Here is a 19,954-nt window from a genome sequence, read left to right as displayed (position 1 = left end):
CGGTTGTAAAAACAAAGTTTGTCAAATGAGCCTAGCTCTTTCTATGACCGCATTGTGTTGTGGATGGGGGGAAAGCTGCTGTTGCCATAAAACTTCTCTTCAGCAAGGCTTTTAGAACTCTCATAAACAAATGAGGAAGCACAGCCCTGGTGACCCTGCTACACCTGTTCTAGCAGGTGTAAAACCATTTAGGTAATTATACCTTGGAAATGACACAAAGCTGAGGGAGGGATGAAATACAACCCTGCATGGGTTTGTCCGTAGTCCCACTACATATAACATTTCCTTAGTGAAGAAAAAAGGGAGTAGAGAACAGGCTTACTTAAATGGGCAAGTCACAGCTTGTATGCCAGTCAATAGGCAGATTAAAATTTAAGAAAAGCTCTTGGCAGCTTGAAGGAACTGTCTGTAAAGGCAAGATAAAAGGTATTGAGGTCTGCCACAAGAGACTACATTTAGACAGGTATTATCTGCTGGAAGGTGGGTAATAACTGGTTGGGAAATAGTTTTACCAAGGTTAGATCACGAACTGAACATTTAGTTAGCCATGCTATGCAGAGTGGGAAAGGCAAGCAGCAAAGTGGTATGGATAAATAACGCATCAGAAGTATGGTGTAATTCTTTCACCATACTCAGTATTGATAACATCTTATCTGGAACACTGAGATCAGTTTTGAATACCATATTATAAGTAAATTATATTATAAGCAGCCTGACTAAATTTAGGGTTGTCACAGCCAGAATGGAGGTGGGAAAGGGTGTGATACAATTCCCTGAGCACAAATTGTATCAGAAAGAAAAAGCCAAGGTAGTTAGAACAAGTTTAAGTGGGGTTTAAATTGTAGCAAGAAGGTTTCTTATTCAGATTAGACATCAGCAAAAACAACAACCCTCCCTCTTGTAAGGGCAGCAGAGCACCAGAACAAGTTGCCTAGGAAAGTTACAGAATAACCATGGAAAGTCTTTAAGAACATGTTAGACAAATACCTGCCCTGTTCGATGGGATCTACTTGGTGCTGCCTTGAGCCAGATGGACAAGGTGAGCCCACAAAGACTTTTCAGCCTCGCTCGTTATTGTTCAGTCCTTGAAGCATTCTCAGAAATGGAAACCACAGGTTCAATTCCATGAACGCTGTTCTGTTGTTCTTCTCTCATTTATTTTGCTTGGTTCACATGATGGAAGCAGGAATACCTCAAATAATCCTGCTGTACTTAAAGACTCTCACAGCTGCTGTCAATCTGGGATAATAAGATGAGGACTCCAGCCATAAAAGGCTGACTGCCTGCTTAAACACCAAGTAGGGGTTCACTGCTCCATTTTCTTCCCTAAGGAATCTAGATCTTGCTTCCCAGGAAGTCATCAGCAATAAATTCCTAACATCTACAAGGTCAACTGATGAAGGAAATAGTCAATGTTATATCAGGAAATACTCTTTTTTTCCTGAGTATTTATTTATATGGTTCTACCATGTAAATGGGGCCTGGAGATAGAGAATCAGCCTTCCTTCTCACAGCCACTGATGCGCATCGGGTCAGGGCTAAGCAGTAACAATCCAGCAGTGCTCGTTATAAAGTGAGCTCACACCTCTTTCCCTGCAGAGACACAGAGCAGAGCAAGAACTTGGCAAAAAGTCATGTCAGTCACTGTAGTAGAATTCCAAAGGACCGGGTAAGCATTAGTGAGGACACCTCAGACTTGTCAGCTTCCAAAACAATATGTGGGATGGCTGGGATTTGATTTTTCTACTCCGTTCCCTTTTTTGGATCCACATTTACAATGTCAATGCCATAGGCCAAACCAATGAAATATGAAGGCTATTCACACTGACCGCAGTATTGCTTTCAGTTAACAACTCCTAATCGCTGTTCAGCAGGCATTGCTACAGAGAGGAGAGCTCTGTCTGATGCTTCTTGCATCTGTAACCAGCACATCTGAAAGCGTTTTGGAGTGCACTCAGTGTTTGGCCTCACATCACAAAGTACTGCTGTGAGCAGCATTGAACATTTGGGTGTGTTTACAATACTCCCTTGTATGAGATGAAAGGCACTTATGCCACACTCTTCCCAGTATTCAGAGAGCTACATCCAAAAGTGTTCTGTACAAACTGTCCTCCCTTCCCCTCATAAAACTGTAATATTCAGACATGATTTATTTCTTGGAGGCATCATTTTCCTAAACAGGTATCAGAATGATTATTAGCCTTGAAGCTTGGGCATGTGTTTTGTGAACTTACCATCACAGCATTAATGGAGGTAGCTCTTTTGAGAGCAATTTAATTTTTACATTACCTGAAGTATAGTTTTACATATATACATTTAATATATGTGTTTCATATATAAAGGATGGCTATATTATACGATTTTGAATGTGTAATTTGTATTGCATATTCATGTATGTATCTTTTTATTCCAGAACCTAAGCCATAATGTTTAAAATGATACCATCCCATTTCTGGAACACAGTTTGCTGCTCTGCTCAGACACACCAGTGTGACATTTGAGAAAGCTGTGATGTTTGGATCTGTGTCCGACAGAGGGAGGTGTTCAGAAACACAGAAGTGCTCCGGACTCATTCTAATTTTATGGAATTCAGCTTCAGGGAGGGGGAAAAATAAGCAAAGGAACAGTACTTAATTTACCATTGCAGTAACATTATTTTGTCTACTCTCTTAAAATTCAGCTAGGGAGGCACTGTCTGCCTCCAGAGAAGATTTAGGATCGGAGCAACCAGCATTATTCAGTGGGAGAACCTTTTAGACCTGACAGGTGGCCATCTCATCTCTGTGTTAGGAAGGAATTATGACTCTTTTACAAACAAAATGCACTGCTTGGTTTGCCCTGCTTGCTTACTGTAACTCAGACCGAAGCAGAGGTCCAGTCTGGCAGGCGGTTTTGGGTTCAGGAAAAACCTGAAGTTACTCAGCTGTGCTTTCCTCGCAAGCAGTCACTATGGCAATGGGAAAATATTGTGAGGTATAGGAATGATGGGAATATGACTCAGAGAGTACAGAAAAAGGAACATTCGAAAACATAACTCCCAACAGGCACAGAGCAGGCTTTTCAAAAATAGGCACAAACAGAGGATGACCGTTTGGTACAGCTGTGTTGTGGGGGGAGCATAAAGGGGTCACTGTGCTGTGCAGCTCTGTCCCCTGTATGATCAGGGAAGCAGCAGCAGAGGAAGGTGCAGCTCTGCACTGTGCTTCTGCTCCTCTCCCCAGTGAGGCAGAGCTGGATAGGCCCGGTCAGGTCAGCGTGGTCTTCTGCCTCCCTTCCACTGGAAAAGGCTTCTCCTTCCCATTGTGAGGCCACTGAGGCTGGTGGGAGGCTGAATCCTACATGGATGCTTACTTCTCAGCTCCTGCAGAGTTGAGATTTGGGCCAGATACAGACAGGAGCCACAGCACAGGGGAGAGCATGTTGCTCCCTACAGAGCATCACTCCAGCACCTGCCCAGTGAAGGCGCACCTGCAGCCTGGCTAGCCCAGTGCCAGTGGGATTGAAGCGACACAGTGGGCATTTATAAGATAGCTTGTCCTCAGCAGAACTGTAACTCCAGTTATGCTACTTAGTTCCTGGAAGATTGAACATGTATGTACACATATACATCTTCATTAGCTGCAGGAGTAAGAATTATACATTTTTTTTCCTTGTGTAAATAAATTCTACCTCCCACAGCTAATGATGATTGCATGGCCTCTCTTATTGCCAGCTGTTTTCTGAATCCTTCGCACTTTTGGCCCCAGTAGTACTCTGAAGCTCCACAGAACTATTATGCATTATGTAAAAGCTTTTCTTTTAATCAAATTGAAGTTCTGCCTTTTACCTCACTTACAGTCTCTACATCCTTGACTCTGAGAAGTGCCAAGCTAACCTTCTCTCTTTTTTTCTTCCGCATTCCTCTCAAGCTTCCCCTTCTGTCTACCCAAATTGCTCCACCTTTTACATCCTGAAGGAGGTGAGAACTGCCCGTTCCGTGTGTTTAGGAATCTATTGAGTTTGGATACTGTCCTCCAAACTTTCCTTTCCAACCTGCGAGCTGCCACTTCCTTATGAGAAATGCAGTCCCTGGACTGTCTGATCCTGCACCCCTGAGCTTTGCTGTGAGAGGTACAACAAAGCCCTGAGGCATCAACATGGCGATTCTGCATTCTTTACCTTAAATACACTGGCCATCAGCATTGTTGCTCAGCAACACGAAGCTGTGTATCACTGCTGGCTTCATTAAACTTTAAAAATATTTTTCCTTGCAAACTCAAATAAATAATTGACAATGATTTCAGTGTATATTTAGCCTGTCCATTGGAATTCCAGTAAGTAGATAAAACAGTCTTTATATATCTAGAATTAAGAAGAAATAACTAATACCATCTGTAAAATCAAATGCATAAGTGAAAAATATCTCCACGTACACAGCAATGTGTAAATCAGTCAAAGCTGTAACACATTAACATCAAAACCCTGCAATTATCTCCTACTGAACACACTGTACCTTTTTTTTTTTTTTTTGCAAAGATCATTAAATCTTATTGCATAATTTCCTGTTAGAAAAAAACACAACAATCAATCCTTCAACTTTATTACACATATATTTGCTAATATAGCCAATTGAACGCATTAGGTGTGCATTAATGGTGAAGCGCAGATTTCAACATCTATATTTTTCTGCCTGAGTAATGTTGCCTGGGGTTATTAGAAGGGAAGGGGTTGTAAAATTCAAGTGTACTTTTTATCGTCTAGCTGATGGATTGCTTGTTATTCACCTCTAGCGCGAGTCTCCACTATAATAAATCGCTGCAATCCTTATCTGCAGATTCTTTTCTATTATCTGTGTGAAGTCCCGGTTTTATCTAATTGGTGACATTACCAGAACATTTTTCTGCAAACAGAGGAGCCTCCTGCCAAATGCAATTGCTGCTTTAATCTGTAAAAGGCACATTTCAGTGTGTTTCTCTGAGCAGAGGGGAGAGAACCTGAGCTACGAAGCTCTGGAGATCTCCCACCTAAGTGGCTGCCAAAATAAACATGAGTGGAGGTAGAGGGATTAATCCTGTAATCCTGACTTAAGCAAAACTCCCGCTATCTTCAGTGAGATTCACACTGAGGAACAGCTGTGGAAATTGGCCTGAACAAAGTAGAACTGCAAAAGGCCAAGTCCTGCCCCTGCGTGTGCACGAGTGAATCCTTAAAACTTGAAGGGTGACACCCTGGGCCCGGGATAATCAGCACATAAAATCCCACCCAGCAGGATAGTGCCAAGACATCACTCAGAATAAACACTAGGCATGTCTGCACCCCATGGGGAAAATGTTTCTATCCAAGATTCACCGAGAGGCAAGAGAACGAGCACAAACTGAAACTAACATTCAGAATTAAATGTGCATTTTATTTCAAAGCGTCATCCATTTTAACAAATCCTAGCAGCACTTGAAACATTTATTTTCCCTGAACTCAGAGTTATTGCCCATGTTTTCCAGCTGGAAGAGAAAATCCACACGCATAGGTGAGTGATTTTCCACAGCCCACACAGCGAGTGATGAGCATCATGGGGACAAATTAATCTCGGGTATAAATCCATAAAGATTAATGGAGCTCTAACGGAGATTAATTTGGCCCATCATCTCTAAGGATGGCAAAACCAATTAGGCCATGTCATTAATCTTCCAGTTAGCTCAGGGCTGTTTCTTAGGCAACTCTGTGAAAAACGGCAAGAGAACGGAATTGAGTGAAGGAGACACTAAAGAGGAGAATTGGCTATTACTTGGCAATGGGAGCCTGAAATAGCTCCTGCAGCTCTGATGTGACCAACGACCTCCTCCCTCTAGATCCCATCCACAGGAATGGGCCCTACTGGAACCATTTGTTTGAGAACTGAATGGACAGTCAGCCTAGACTTCAGTCATCCATTGATTTTGTCTCTTTGGTCAGGGCAAGGCTTCCATGAAACCGGCTTGGAGTCAAATATATTTACTATGGCCCTGTAATAATAATTTTCCTGGTCCTTGGAAAATATGAAATGATTAATGACTCACAGATCAAACAGCACTTGAAAGATTCATGAACTTTAAAATTCCCCAGTTTGACCAGGCAAAATGTGAACTATCTCATTAGAAATAATTATTAAGTATTGCAACATGAAAGAGTAAAAACTGGTCAACAGAGAATGATCTTTCTTCAATTTGGCTCAGAAATTTTGTTTTAAAGAATAATTAATTAGACAAAAAGTTTTCTGTTAAAGGGTAATGACCAGATATGACAAACGCATACAAAGCAAGGATGCCCTGAACAAAACTATGGCTTCCAGAGCGCTGTTAATGGCATTTATAGAAAATGAATGTCTGTGACATTGGTAAGGTCCACTCCAGGAGCACTGAATAGGGGAATTTGTGCCCCAAAATCATGTGCATTACATAATGGGCATGATAAAAATATTCCACTGTGGTTTTGAAAGCAAATCTTGGCAACAGTGAGGTCATTAAAACCTTACTGCGTAGAAGACTGCATTCAAAACGGAATATGTAGATTTTTCAGTTACTGGGAGAGAAAATGTTCTAGATGTATCAGGGATCTTCCCATCCATAGTTCTGCCTGAATCAGTGTTTCATGGCCAAAATTTTGGGATATCAGTGAATTGACTTAAGTCCTAGAAGATGTTCTTTGATGAATTAAGCCTTCTCATTTCATGCGATGGAGGAATTGAAGGCAGGCGTCTCATGTAGGCTGATAGTGTGGCCCCCTACACTAGGGGGGACATAGATGTGCACCCTTGGACAGGAGTCCAGACCCAAACTTTGCAGTGCAGGGCTTTCCAGCTTGCACTCCCAAGATGGCTGAGCCCTATTAGTAATTTAATGAAATGCTGTTGAATTCAACTACTAACAAGGGATGCTAAAAAGTGACGTAGAGTAATTGTCAGACTGTAGTGTATGTAAGAAACTTGAATCACTTGAGTCAGAAGATGCAGTAGGATGTGAAGGTTTATGAGCTAATGCTGGTACAGCAGCAGAAATACAATAGTGGTACTTCTACATACAAGTACTCATCAGCCTAGAAGTTGTGATGTGGATTTCATGAGCCAAAAATAGTAAATAAATGTACCAGGGAGCGTTTCTACATGGTATTATATGTGTTTTAGAAGGACAACGAAAACAACAGGAAATGTGGTTAAGAAAAAGCAGTCAATTTAGGCCCATAATATATAAAAAGATAAAAGAAAGTCAGTTTTAGTATCTTACTTTGGCACATGGATTTAAGGAAATATTGTGAGCAATGCTCCAACACAAGATTGTTTCCACGCTATAAAATGAAAACGTTTCTCATCACTCATTTCTGACAGCCATATTCAGCCATTAGAGAAGAAATGATAAAAAAAATACACTTCCCTTAGTAATTTCCTGTTATACTGAGCACTATAATTTCCAGGCAAAAAGAGAAAATTCTGATCCCTCCTGAATATAGAAAGCTTTATTTCAGTTACCTTAATATGAGTTTTCCTTGTAAACAGTAGATGAGGCTTATCGCTACTGATTTGGGCAAATGGGTGGTGCTGTAGGGAGTAGCCTCATAAAAACACCTGACATTCAAATCCAAGTCACTTCATAAAAACACTCCCCACCAGCACTCACAATAGCCACTCTAGTTCATATACCTTCATTGTCCTACTTAAAATATGTTTCAGAAATAATTTATGAGGGAAGATGTGTATAGTAATCGCTGCTCTACAAGTCCAGTTGTCCCAAAGCTACAGGAACTTGGGGAACAACAGTGAGAAAAGCAGTGGTGGTGAAGCCCAGACTTTGTCCTGCCCATGATACCTCAGCTGTTCACTGATCATCTGATTGTTAAAGGGGCTGTTGATTTCATCAGCAATCAGCTCTAGCTGTGTGCTTTAAAATCAGATTAACAGGCATCCTGAAATGCACATAGGCATGGACAATCTCTTTATCATCTAGTTTGGATACATGTGATGCTATTCAAAGGTTTGCTGAGTTCTTTTTACTGGACTGCAGACACGATAATGGATGTATTTATTCAGCATGTTGTGTACTTGGTGCACTTTTAGCACTGCATATGGGAGAGGTTAGCTCACTTCACTGGAGGCTTGTCCTACGCTCAGACTCTATGAAAGTACGTGAAGTCTTCATGGTCACTTTCACATACACATTTTACCTCATATTTACACCAAATTATGAGCAAATCGGCTCCTCACTTTGTCCACTGTAAGTGGGAGCTCCAACTGCGGTGCAGTTTGCCATTTTCAAATGTTCCAACCCGTCAACCTGCTGTCATCCCACAGTGCCCAGTGACACCCTGGAGGATGGTACGGGTCCAAGGCATTGGCATAGACATGCCCTGCATCTCCCCATGACAGCACCACTTCCAGCCCTGTGTTATAGGGAAGAGGTACAGCACCACATGCCTGAGGAGACAAACAGGACCCCTCTTGCAAAAACAGAATATATGTCCCAGCAAGCTGAGTTAACAAAATCCCTTCATTCTGAGCACAGAGCTGTCACATGGGTAAATACAAAGGTGAGACAGACCCTGAGGTCTGAAGTACATCTCCCAGAGTCAGTGTCCAAGAGCATGAGCAGCTGGTTAATCTGCTTTTAGAAGATAGAAAAACATTTGAGGATGACACAGCTGCAGGCGGGGGGAGAAGGGGATAGGAGTGAAGATCAACATGCAGTAAAAGCCAGAGAAGTGTGCAACAGCCACAGGACTCAGTGCCAATACCAAAACACACGCAGGATGAACCCAGAGTGGCTGCTCCCTTCACAGCCTTTGGTATCCACCCAGGGCCATGTCTCTACCTCTCAGGTGTTTGGCACACTGGGGCTTCCCTTCCCACACATTCTGGGTGACTGGGACCCCAGCAGTATGATTAAAAGTAATAGCCATCTGTTTTGAATCAAGTGGAGCCCATAAGGATGGGTTGGTTCCTCATTCAATCTATTAGACACTGTGGGCAACACATGGACCAAGAACATTTCAAACTTAATTTCTATAATGGAGAAAATATGCACTGTTCAACAAACACTGGCATTCAGCCTCCTGGCTGGATACTTTCAGATGGCATCAGAGATCTCACTGTACTTCTATTCTTCTAGCAGCCCCTGGATGTCTGCCACAGCCCTAAACTTGGCTTGCACCACAGTTCCATGACAGCTATCCTCCATCTTCACTCTGTCCCATGAAAGCAAAGAACACATTTGCAAAGCTCCTTCTGACCAAAGCAGCCAGCTCCAACTGCATCTTACCTAACTGGGCTGTCTCAGCTGCTCCCATTTAACAAGTCGTGCACTGTATGACACAGCAACAGGGCTGTCAGAGGAACTTTTTGTACCTGTTCTTGCTCTGCAAAGCCGAGGCTTGAAACACACACAATTCAGAAGATACCATTTGCTGCTGTGATACCAATTGCCAGGCTGGGGCAGCTTTCTGAATGGCTGCTGAAGGCATTTGGCAGCACATAGGAAGAACCAAAGGCACTTCACAGGACCACACTGCAGACCCCAAAGCCAACACCATGTGCAAGCAGCAGCCCTGGGCACTGCCAGGAGAGAAAGTCTGGGGTTTCTGGGGAAGTCTGTGTAGAAATGAAATACATTCTTCTATTTAAAATCTGTTTTTGTTTTTGGAGTATGCACCAGGCTGTGTAACGCAGCAGAAAGACAATACAGCTATTTAGTCTGCATGGATTAATGTCGTCTGGAGCTCCAATCCTGGATTTTCTTGGCTAGATCTCTGGATGGAGATTTCTTTTATTAGCTGATGAGCAACATAAAAAGAAGACCTGAAAGCCTCCTACTTGGGAAAATTAAGTAAATTTAAAATCAGGCATTTGATTACATATCTTCTTTTTCTCCTTACTGAAGGAAAGTAGTTATTTATACTCTCAAGCTGGTAAGCAACAAATCCCTTCTTATTAAAGTAAGTTAAACCATTAATGGCATTACAGTTGGTTTAGTTGTGTTTTTATGCTACTGCCACCTGTCTGCATTCCAGATTGCACTGAAGCAAAAGGAAAGCCATTTTCTGTCCTAAATTCACACTAAGACAATCATTGTGAATGCATTATACTTAAAAGAAACAAGCCAATGAGTTCAGATCTCAGTATTAAGTCAGAAAGATTTTTTTCTTGCCACGGTTATATTTAAAATAGGACAAAACAGAAACAGATGTTGTCTTACAATGTCACACCCACACCACAGAAAACATCATTACAGTAACCCTATCTACTTACTGCTAACACCAAGGCACCGTCACACTTAAGGAAAATTAACTACTCTGTAGATGGAGGTAAGATCCCAGCTGTTATAAAACACAAGGTAATCCTCATGTCACCGGCAATGTGGAGCTAAGTAATGAAAGAAATGAGCGACCTGCACAGAAGTCTGGTGCTCCGCTGTGCTCTGCCGGGGCCGGCTCCTCGGGGATGGACTTCATGTTCCGCAGAGGGGGCCCTGGGGGGCTGTGGCCGGGACCCAGAGGGCTCTGCATGGGAGGCAGCCGGTGCCTTATCTTCTTTTTATTTATGTGAAGGTTACAGTGGCAGCAGACAGCGATGCATAGACACTAAATTAATTAAGCTGTTTTTAAGCCACGGCATTAAGGTGATGTCATAAGAACCTGCTTAGGACGGCAAGGTCACTGGAGAGGGATAGCGCATACCCAGTAATAAAACAATCTGTGGTTTGAAGGGCTTGTGTTGGATCTGCCAAACCATCCATACCACAGGATGGACACCACCTGGAGGAGTACTTTTTCTATCCATTGAATATCCAGCAACATGCCCAGTTTAAACAGGAGGAGATCTGATAAATCTTATTCAGCTGCAAGAAGCATGTCACTTATGCTCAGGAACATATAAATAGATACCTAAGGACTAGATACAGAATTGTAGAATCGTGAAGGTTGGAAAAGATCACTAAGATCATCTAGTCCAACCCCAACCCATCTCCACCATGACCACTGATCATGCCCCTCAGTGCCACATCTCCATAGTTCTTGAACACCTCCCCAAGCAGCCTGTGCCAATACCTCACCATTCTTTCTAAGAATAGCTTTTTCCTTATATCTAACCTGAACTTCCCCTGGTGCAACTTAAGGCCATTACCTCTCATCCTATCACTGTTACGTGGGAGAATAGACTGACCTCCGTCTCCCTACAACCTCCTTTCAGGATAACATCTTCCCTGAGACTCCTCTTCTCCAGACTAAACAATTCTAGTTTATTTATATCTTTGGGAACACAAAGAACTAGGATAACATCTCGTTGCAAGATAATATAGTTAGTTTAGTTTAGTCCAGACTGAGCCTGTGTTTGCATAGAAGCAGGTTCAGGCAGAAACTTGTTGGAGGAAAATCTGTTCAGCTTTCGCTTTGGATTGACTTGGGGTGTTGTGTTGTCATTTTGCATTGGTAGTGTGATCGTGTTATACAACTCAGGAAACAGAGAAGAAAACCCATGCTAAGTTACTCTTTTTGCAGAAATCAATAACAGCAACAATCGGTTTTTATATTCTCCATAGCTGTACAAAATATCTACTCCAGGGAGGATCTAGCAGAAGAAATAAAGCATATGGTGATGCCATGCAAACTCTTAATAATACTATTGCCTCATTGTGAAATATTTCTACTAGGAAATGTTGTGCATTTGAACAGCAGCCACAGTCTTCTCATAAAGAAGCCTTTTCTGCAGCTCGTACAGAGTAAGGACAAGCTGTGTCTTCAGCATTAATGGAATCAGCTTCAGTGAGTGAGTAATGCTTTGTGTATCTGAAGGCTGTGATCTCGTAAATGTGGTAAAAGGATGGCAGCGTTGGTTTTTCTAAGCAGGCAGTTCCACATGAGGTGAAGTGAGTCACAGCATTTGAGCTGGATGGGAAGCACTCAGAAAGGGGCTTTTGTTCTCTGTCTCCAGCCTCTAACAGCCAGCGAGATCGTCCCGGCCATCCACTGGCTTCGGCATCAGTGAAGCTGTGTGTGAGCAATGCCTAGGAGTATAAACTAAGGTCACACAAGGAGACTTGAATTAGCTTAGAACGACCACAGTAGAGCCCCACCACCGTCTCCCATAAGGAAATGCTCCAGGCAGCTGGAGACATAGATGGGGATCAATTTGTCACCGGGAGCTTTGCAGCAACAGCAATTTATCCCTGTCTGCAGTACCCCACACAAACAACTGAGGAGAAACATTTCTATTCCCTGCATGGCAGCCTATTCCCCTTTCTGCTCCTGGTAGTCTTTACTTGTAATTGCGGCAAGAATAATACCCCGAGGGCTTTATGCTGATCTGCTGGATTTGAGCATCACCTCTCAATTTACAACCTCTGCATCCCCACCGCAAGATGAGCACGCGCTGCTGGGATCCCATAAAAGCTCACGGAACAAGCGAACAAGCTTAGGCCTGCCTATATTTTACCACCAATTTCACGCAAGGAATTTAATGTAAGATCTGCTTGGTAATCGTGCAAAACCGGATGGCAGCTGGAAGGGCTCAGCTCCACGCTTTGTGCCACAGGGCGGATTTGGTGCAATCCATGTGTGACGGAGCGGTGCTATGGGCCATGAGCTGCACCAGGCCTGGTCTGGGACAGCATGTGCTGGAGAGTGGCTGTGCTCAGAAGTGTTATGTCTTGCAGCATCTCAGCGTTGCAGAGTGCCTGGAGCTGCGCTTCAGTGGTGCATAAAAGCACTTTTCATTCAAGGTGAATAGTCATCAAAGTGATAGAGAAAATTGTTAAGCACTGTTACTGGAGCCATCTTTGCTTTTCTTATATAACTGTTAATGCAGTGCTGTCTCAAATCATGTAAGGTTTACAGCCCATTACTTCCAAACATTGAACATAATGATAAAAACAAATATTGTGTTACCGATTGGTTTCCATCGTTGGACTGAATTATTTGATTAAGTTGTGATCCCTAAGGCTGAAAGCAAAGAATTTTGCTCAGAGCAACTGGAGTATCAGAAGATGAAATCCTTGTTCCTATGGAGAAGCTAGAGAGAGGCACAGGAACAGGGGTACAGCAGCACTACAGAGGGTGAGCACTCCCATTCTCCCCACTCTCACCCTCTGAGGACTTACACTAGGAGAAAGAACTACCACACATAAATACATATATATACACACACATATACATACATAGATATAGATATATATCTATACGTAGGCACCATTACCCAGCCAAGACAAGGGTACTTGGAGCAATCCAAGCAGTCCATAGCCCCTTTTGGATATTTCAGGGGCTTACATGTAGTGCTTCACACATGTTTCCTGGGGTAAAAGCCAAATGAAACTAAAAGCAGCCAGTTATGCTCTCAGTGATTTGTTTGCTGGTGTGGAGTGCCCATAAGGGCCTCTATCTAAACAGTCTGTTCTCTGGCTCAGTATCATCCATACCAGCTTGTGTACATCTCTCCAGCCTTACTCAGTCTGTTCTCCTATGAGTTATATCTTCTTTAACTAAATGTATTAGGGCACTCTATCTCCCTTCATAGCAGCAAGATTCAAGCATAACTACTTCTTGCTCTAGAAATTTCATGAGTAACTCACTGTCTATTAATACCCTTGGAGTATACAGCATTTTAAAAACAAAAACATGACAAAAAAAATAGGGAATCGTCTCTTTCTCAAGCTGGATTTGTTACCACAAGAGTGTGTCAAACGTCATTGACATCTTTGTATTGCAGACATCTTTGCATTGCTTTAATTTATGCAAGTAACAAATAATTGTACCGGATGGCTTCCCAAGGTACATCTAATTCCGTGAAAGAAGCCCTCATATGATTTAATTGATTGATCCATTGATCCCAAAAACATGCATACTCAATACGATGCCCAGGACTTTAATCACAGTGCTGTAAACTGCCATGATGTAATGTGATGGAAAGCGCAGCAATGACAGCAGGGCAGCAAGGTCCTAGGTTGCAGCAAGGGAAGGCTTGTTGAAATGCAACAGCCATGGGCACAGAAATAAAAGAAAGAAACTGCTTACCTTCAGAAGGCCTCAGGGGGGCAGGGACCTCCAGCAAAACACCCTTGCCTCCCCTGTCAACCCTTAAATGAGGTCTTGGAAGGGGTGGAGCCAGGATCCACCCTCTTCTGGTCACTCAGGTACATTGCATGCACCTGGGCACCCCTGGGTTGTCCCTGCCTTCCCACCAGGTGCTCAATCACTGGTTCAAGCCATGAATTAGCATTTCCACTACATGTGGATTGGGGGAAAATGAAACTGGGGCTTCTGGTAGTGTCATTGTCCATCTATGAACATATAACTCAGCTTGTTGAGAGGCATTTTGATTCTGAAATGGGCAGCTTGGGTGGCTGCAGCAGTACTGTATCGAGAGAACAGACAGCAGTCTTCACCTTCCTTGCCTGTACAAAAGTAAAAGCTAAGGCTATGGAGCAGGGATAGACCTGTGACACCAGGACTAGAGACACCTTCCATCGTTCCTAATAGGATCTCATGTTAGATAGGTTTCCCCTTTAGAAGGAGTACTCAGTGGTAACTAATAGAATAAAAATGTTTTTAATTTTTGTGGCTAAGGGTCATTTTGGAATGCCTTTAGGGTTTGCTAGAACAACTGAGGAATGATAATGAAGTCCTTTGGGTACGGACTGCATGCCTGGTCTCCTCAGTTCAGACAAGCCACGTAGTCAGAGTCTTTGCCTTTTTTTGTTTCTTTGTAGCAAAAGAGTATTTTATTGATAGATTCACAAATATTATTTGGCAGCCTCCCTTCTTTCCTCTGCAGAGACGGTCTGTGTTATGAAATGCCCTTGCCTCTGACAAGGCTTGTGATTTCTGTAGCAGATCTGCACACAATACTGAGCACGCTTATTGGAGCAAAACAGGAGATGCCAGCCTATTTGTTTTCTCATTTGTAAAAGTTTCCCCAAACACTTCCCTTTCCAAGAGAACATTCACAAACCGTACTGTACATGCTCAGACTGCACACAACTCATTAACAAGGCAACATCAGGGAACTTTTGATGTATCCACATTTTTCCCTAAAGAATTGGACGTACACATTTCCCAGCTAGCAGTGAAAAGCTGCCGGCTCCCAGCAGCCAAAAATCACAGCAAGGCTATGTGCTGCAGCTCCCTCTGAATGAGTAAGCAGCTGAAAATATCTCTTGCATTTTCTTTGGCAGCCAGGGTTACAGAGAGTATTTATCCCTCTTTCTATATTTTCTGTGATCAAATAGTGCAAGATCGCAGCTAGCATAACTGGAACACAGACCTTAGTTTTTAAGTTGTTGCTGGCTCTGTCTCAGATGGAACAGCTTTGAGACATCAGTGAGTCCACCCATTAGATACTCTGCTCCCTTCTTCACAGCACTGGATTCTACATCAAGTGTTTCTCTTTTTATGTAATCTGACCCTATCTCTGTCCCGCTCTTAATGCTCCTTACTATCAGCCAAGGCATTAATCTCCAGCCTGTGTCCTAAATACATTCCTGGAGAGGCAGTGGAAGTAGGTATCAATCCTGTTTTCCAGTTCAATCACTGCATGCCACAAAGATTACATTTGTGCCAGACACAACAAGACTAAGACACACTCATTAGCTGAAGCATGTTTGGATCAAAGAATTTAGAAGAAAAATAATAGATGAGAACTTGAGGTTTTAGGAATGAGAACACAGTAAATCCAAGCTAAGCTCACTGAAATCCAGGAAAAAATTTGAACGTGTAACGAGGCAGAGTCATGGTGAATGTTTTCAGACAGGGTAGCAAACTAGCTCAGTGCATCGAGCAAGTGGTGATTTCTGCTCCTGGCAGCGGCACACAGCACTGCTCAGGGCTTTCAGGGTGGACACTTGGGGTCTGCAAGGAGCACTCTGGGACTGATTTCCATATGCCAGGGCAGCAGGCTGCCTGCTGGTGTGCATTGGGGTGAAAGGACATAAGCTAGGAGAAGAAACAGAAACTCAGCTGGGGCCAGCAACTCAAATAGCAACTCAAATAGGAAAGAACAAAACTAGAAACATCCATGCATTGTACCATTGAACCTAGACTGTTAAATGCTGCTGGATGGGCCCCTAACAGACAGGTAACTTTATTTCTCAGGTCTCCGAGATGAACTCTCTAAGGCCTGATTTCTGAACCTTGTGTGACAATTTTAATGTTTACAGTAAATGAAAATTGTTTGATTCCTGGCAGTTTTTGCAGTAGATCTTCACTAAGATGATAGCAACCGGGTGCATTATTACACAGTTGTTAAGCCAGTAAGCAAACTTCATAGGCACCATTATTTTCTCCCTTTCCAGAATGAATGAATAAATAAATAAACAAACACATAGCAGCCCTATAACAGCAAACTGTTTTTTCCAGCTATCAGACACAGAGAGCACACAGGGCAGAAGCACTGATGTCAACAGTGCAAGCACACTGAGAAGGGTCAGAGCCTGGCAGAGGACCAAGCCTCTCCCCTGCATGGACACACAGCACTGCTGAGGGGCCGGCACTGATTTCTGCACTGCTTCCTAAATGCTGCTCTACTCGGTCTGCTCACAGGGCCCCAGCACAGAGCCCTCTCCAGCAGTAGTGTGACTATCTCCTATCTTCTAGACCAAGCAATGCAGGACACAGTTTCTGCAGCACAGCAGTGGCAGCTGCTAGTTGTACTACCCTCCTGATTCTTTTTAACAGAAAGGAGGAGACAGGTGACCAAAACATACGTGCATGCAGCAGTGGGATGCCAAAAAGTAGCCCTTTGCCACTATGTCCCCTTGTAACCTGAAAGTTCAGATCTCCACTGCAAGAGGATTTGGGTCCTCTCAGGCTGTGGTAGGATAAACACAACCACAATCTCCATTCTGCCAGCACCCAGGCTTCTGTGGGTACACACGAATAGAAAGTTGGACATGTGGGTCTTGAACTGGCCAGTGCATAGGAAACCCAGTGCTTATGAGGTTTGAGACTCAGATACCCAAACCTCTGCTCCCTCTGGGGATCACAAGAGCCCTTTGGGCTTTAGCAGCCCTTGTTTCACTTACAAACAAGGACCTCAGACTAAATTCCAGCCAAGCAGTGAGGTCCAGGCTGTGGTCAGGGCTAGCTGGGCCAGACAGCTGCTGAATGGAACAATCTCATAAATAAGCCTTTCCCTTTCACTGTGCATATTTTATATCAAAGCAAGGTCTCAAAAAATAAAGATAATAATAAAAGGAAGGATAGGATTCATTAGCTATTAATACTATTCATTGTTAATATTTCTACAATAGCATTTGCATGCATGAATCTTCAGATACCAATGAAAACGTATCCTTCCTTCACATACCTTACAAGTTAATTGACATGCAGCGTGGCTTGTCAAGGGATGGCAAACAAAAGAGCTGGGAGGAAGAGGATTTACTCAGAATAAGCCGATAGCTACAAATGATTCTGAATCATATTGGAATTAAGTGCCTTAGTGCCATTAATGCCACTGGCACTGCTGCTCGTCCTGACACTGGTGAGGCGCTTACTCTAAGAGTCTCTTGATTTCTCAGTGGTTAATTTTCTATATCTTTTCTTTTTCTTATTTGTTCTTCAGAACCCATCAGAGCAAAAAGCTGATGTCTGAAAGGATCTAATTGCGGCTATGGTTAGGTTACGACAGGCGGGAGGTGGAGGAACCAAAGAGGAACAGGACAGAAAATATATCTTGTAATGAGACTGATCCACTAAGATTTGCTAATTATAATAAATATGAGATTGCACAGAAGCTCCTAATGAGCTTATACAAAGCATTTCAAAGGGGCACTGTCAGGCTAAACGTCGTGTTTAAATATATAAATTTCCTTAATAATTCTAGATTAGAGCAGAATGAAACCTGGATACCCAATTAAATCCTCACCCTTTGTATTAGGGTCCGATCTGTATTTCATACAGCAGTCACCAAAACCAGACGGGATTTTATTCTGCTCCTTCTTGGCTGCAGCACGCCAACATCCTAGGAGGGAGGACGGGGCATGGATGCTCTGTGAAAGCTGGAAATGCAGCTATAACAACACAGCAGGGACATGTTGCACCCTTGTCAGCTTTGTCCAAGCTTTGGGATCCTGGGATTGTATCTTTGGGGCTATGTGTGAGGGTATCTGAATGCATCTCTGGTGTTTGCATAAAGGTACCCCAGCAGACTGTCAGGGATGCAGCTCCACCAGAACCAGTTCAAAGGCCTCGCAGTGCCCTGGGTTGCACCATATACCTTCAGCCACAGCTTCATTTTCTTGTTTTAGCACATGACTTAAACGTTTCCATGTTTAGATTACAGGCCTTTCAAAGCTAAGTTTAAATCCGGAGCAGTGGCTACGCTGAGTTTAACTGAAACTGCAGGAAAGAGCTTATGGAAAATTCTCCGCAAAGAAGTTTTGTAAATAGTGGTTTGATACTATGGTGATCGGTCCTTAGAAGCACCAACTCCATTTTTCTCTCTACTCAATTCCTTGGTTTTCTTCCAACGCACAGATTTTAGTCTTGGCCTGCACAGCAGTGCCAATTGTGCATGTTTATGCATTAACAACTGCCAATCAAGACATACTCACAGAGCAGCAATGCTGGATCTACTTCCCATTTCAGCTTCTGCTAGGAAGTGTGGGAGGGGGCAGAATGCCTTTGCCTCTGGGAGCACTGTGCTTTCAGTAAATCACAAAGCATGATCCAGATCTGAGAAGGGTGAGAGTGCAATGGGGGAGAGAAGCAAGAAATCTGTTCATATACTGACTGGCTCAGATATATTGCCATGCAGAAGCACCGTAAGGATACGCTGGAGGTCCTGTCCTCTGCTGTTCACGTTATTTCTCTCAGTGCACCCCTCAGTGCACCCTGCAGCTCACCTTCCCAGCAAGCTGAGCCCCAGAGAGGCCCCACTGCTACCTGCTGTAAGAGGAGCAGGGCTGTGTGTGACAGGGCGCCTGATCCCAAAAGCCACTGAGCTTCAAGCCATGGTCACCACGGGTCTCCTCTGGTAGGTGCAGCCTTACTCTAGTATTTGAAGCACCTGAGTGTATCCACTGCCACTTACAAAAAGACAAAACAGTAAATTTAGTGGGTTGCTGCACTTGCTGTCCTGTGCAATCTAGCAAACTCTCCTATCCAGGCTGGAAAGGTCTTCAGCTTCTTTTGTAACGAGGAAGCAGAGAAAATAAATTCTTCAGAATAACCTGCAATCACTCCAACAGAAACAAGCAGCACTTAGAGGGATTACTGTCTCCACGTATCATTATCGGGGGGAGGACAAACGCAATGCTCTAGAAGCTTTGGAAACATCTCAGACTACTTAGGGAGTTTACCACACAAACCAAAATGTTTGAAAAACTTACTTTTCCTTAGCCATGAATTTCCCAAACGAGTATGGACAAAAATTCATCTCTGAAGCAACTCGAGTGAACGCAGGGAAGAACAGAGGCCATTGTTTTGTTCCCCTCCCCTCCCCAGAGTGATGCAATATCTCTTAGAACCAGCAGGGGGGAAAAATAACATGCAGTGTACTAAGGACAAAAGTTCTTTCTGATTTCCTCAGTTTCCAAGCCTGCTGGAAATCTGTGTTTGCTGTATACTGCATTCTCACGGCCCAGCAGATTGAGTGATGGACTGTTTTTTTCTGCTTACCTCTCTTTCCAATCTCTTCTGTAAGCAGCGCAGCTGTACTTCTGAATCCGTGTTTAAATGGGGTGGAAATAAGTCCTAATGAGATTGTCCTGCCCTATTACCTTAAGTAGTGCGCCTCAAATGAACCCTGCTAAGGGCTGTAATTCCCTTCAGAGACATGAGTAAGTGGCTCATATTTCACTGCTGTGGTTTGGGTCATCACCAGATACTTGGTAGAATTCTGTCTTTATTGCAGAAGAATTACAGAAGCCAGTTTTTATTAAAGGTATGAAAATAGAAGAAGATATGTTCCTCAAAAAAAGCACTAAAAGAAATCTCTCCTGATCTCTTCTTCAAGCAGAAATTGATCTTT

At 43.2% G+C, this 19,954-nt stretch overlaps 1 protein-coding gene across 8 annotated transcripts in view; it reads right to left on the bottom strand.

Moving 5' to 3' along the window:
- Positions 1-19,954, bottom strand: part of EML1 (EMAP like 1) — a 120,050-nt gene that overhangs the window by 91,740 nt on the left and 8,356 nt on the right. The window contains exon 1 of one of the 8 annotated variants that reach the window (XM_046942116.1): positions 19,314-19,416. The exons of the other annotated variants lie outside the window; for them this stretch is intronic. The gene's annotated coding sequence lies outside the window, so the exon portion shown is untranslated. Of the gene's footprint in view, positions 1-19,313; positions 19,417-19,954 lie in introns of those variants that run through there. 8 annotated transcript variants of the gene reach the window in all.

Source organism: Gallus gallus, chromosome 5, assembly GCF_016699485.2.
Source record: "Gallus gallus isolate bGalGal1 chromosome 5, bGalGal1.mat.broiler.GRCg7b, whole genome shotgun sequence".
NCBI classification, from domain to species: Eukaryota; Metazoa; Chordata; class Aves; order Galliformes; family Phasianidae; genus Gallus; species Gallus gallus.
Note: the sequence above shows the minus strand (reverse complement) of the source record. Positions and strands in the feature narration are given on the sequence as shown.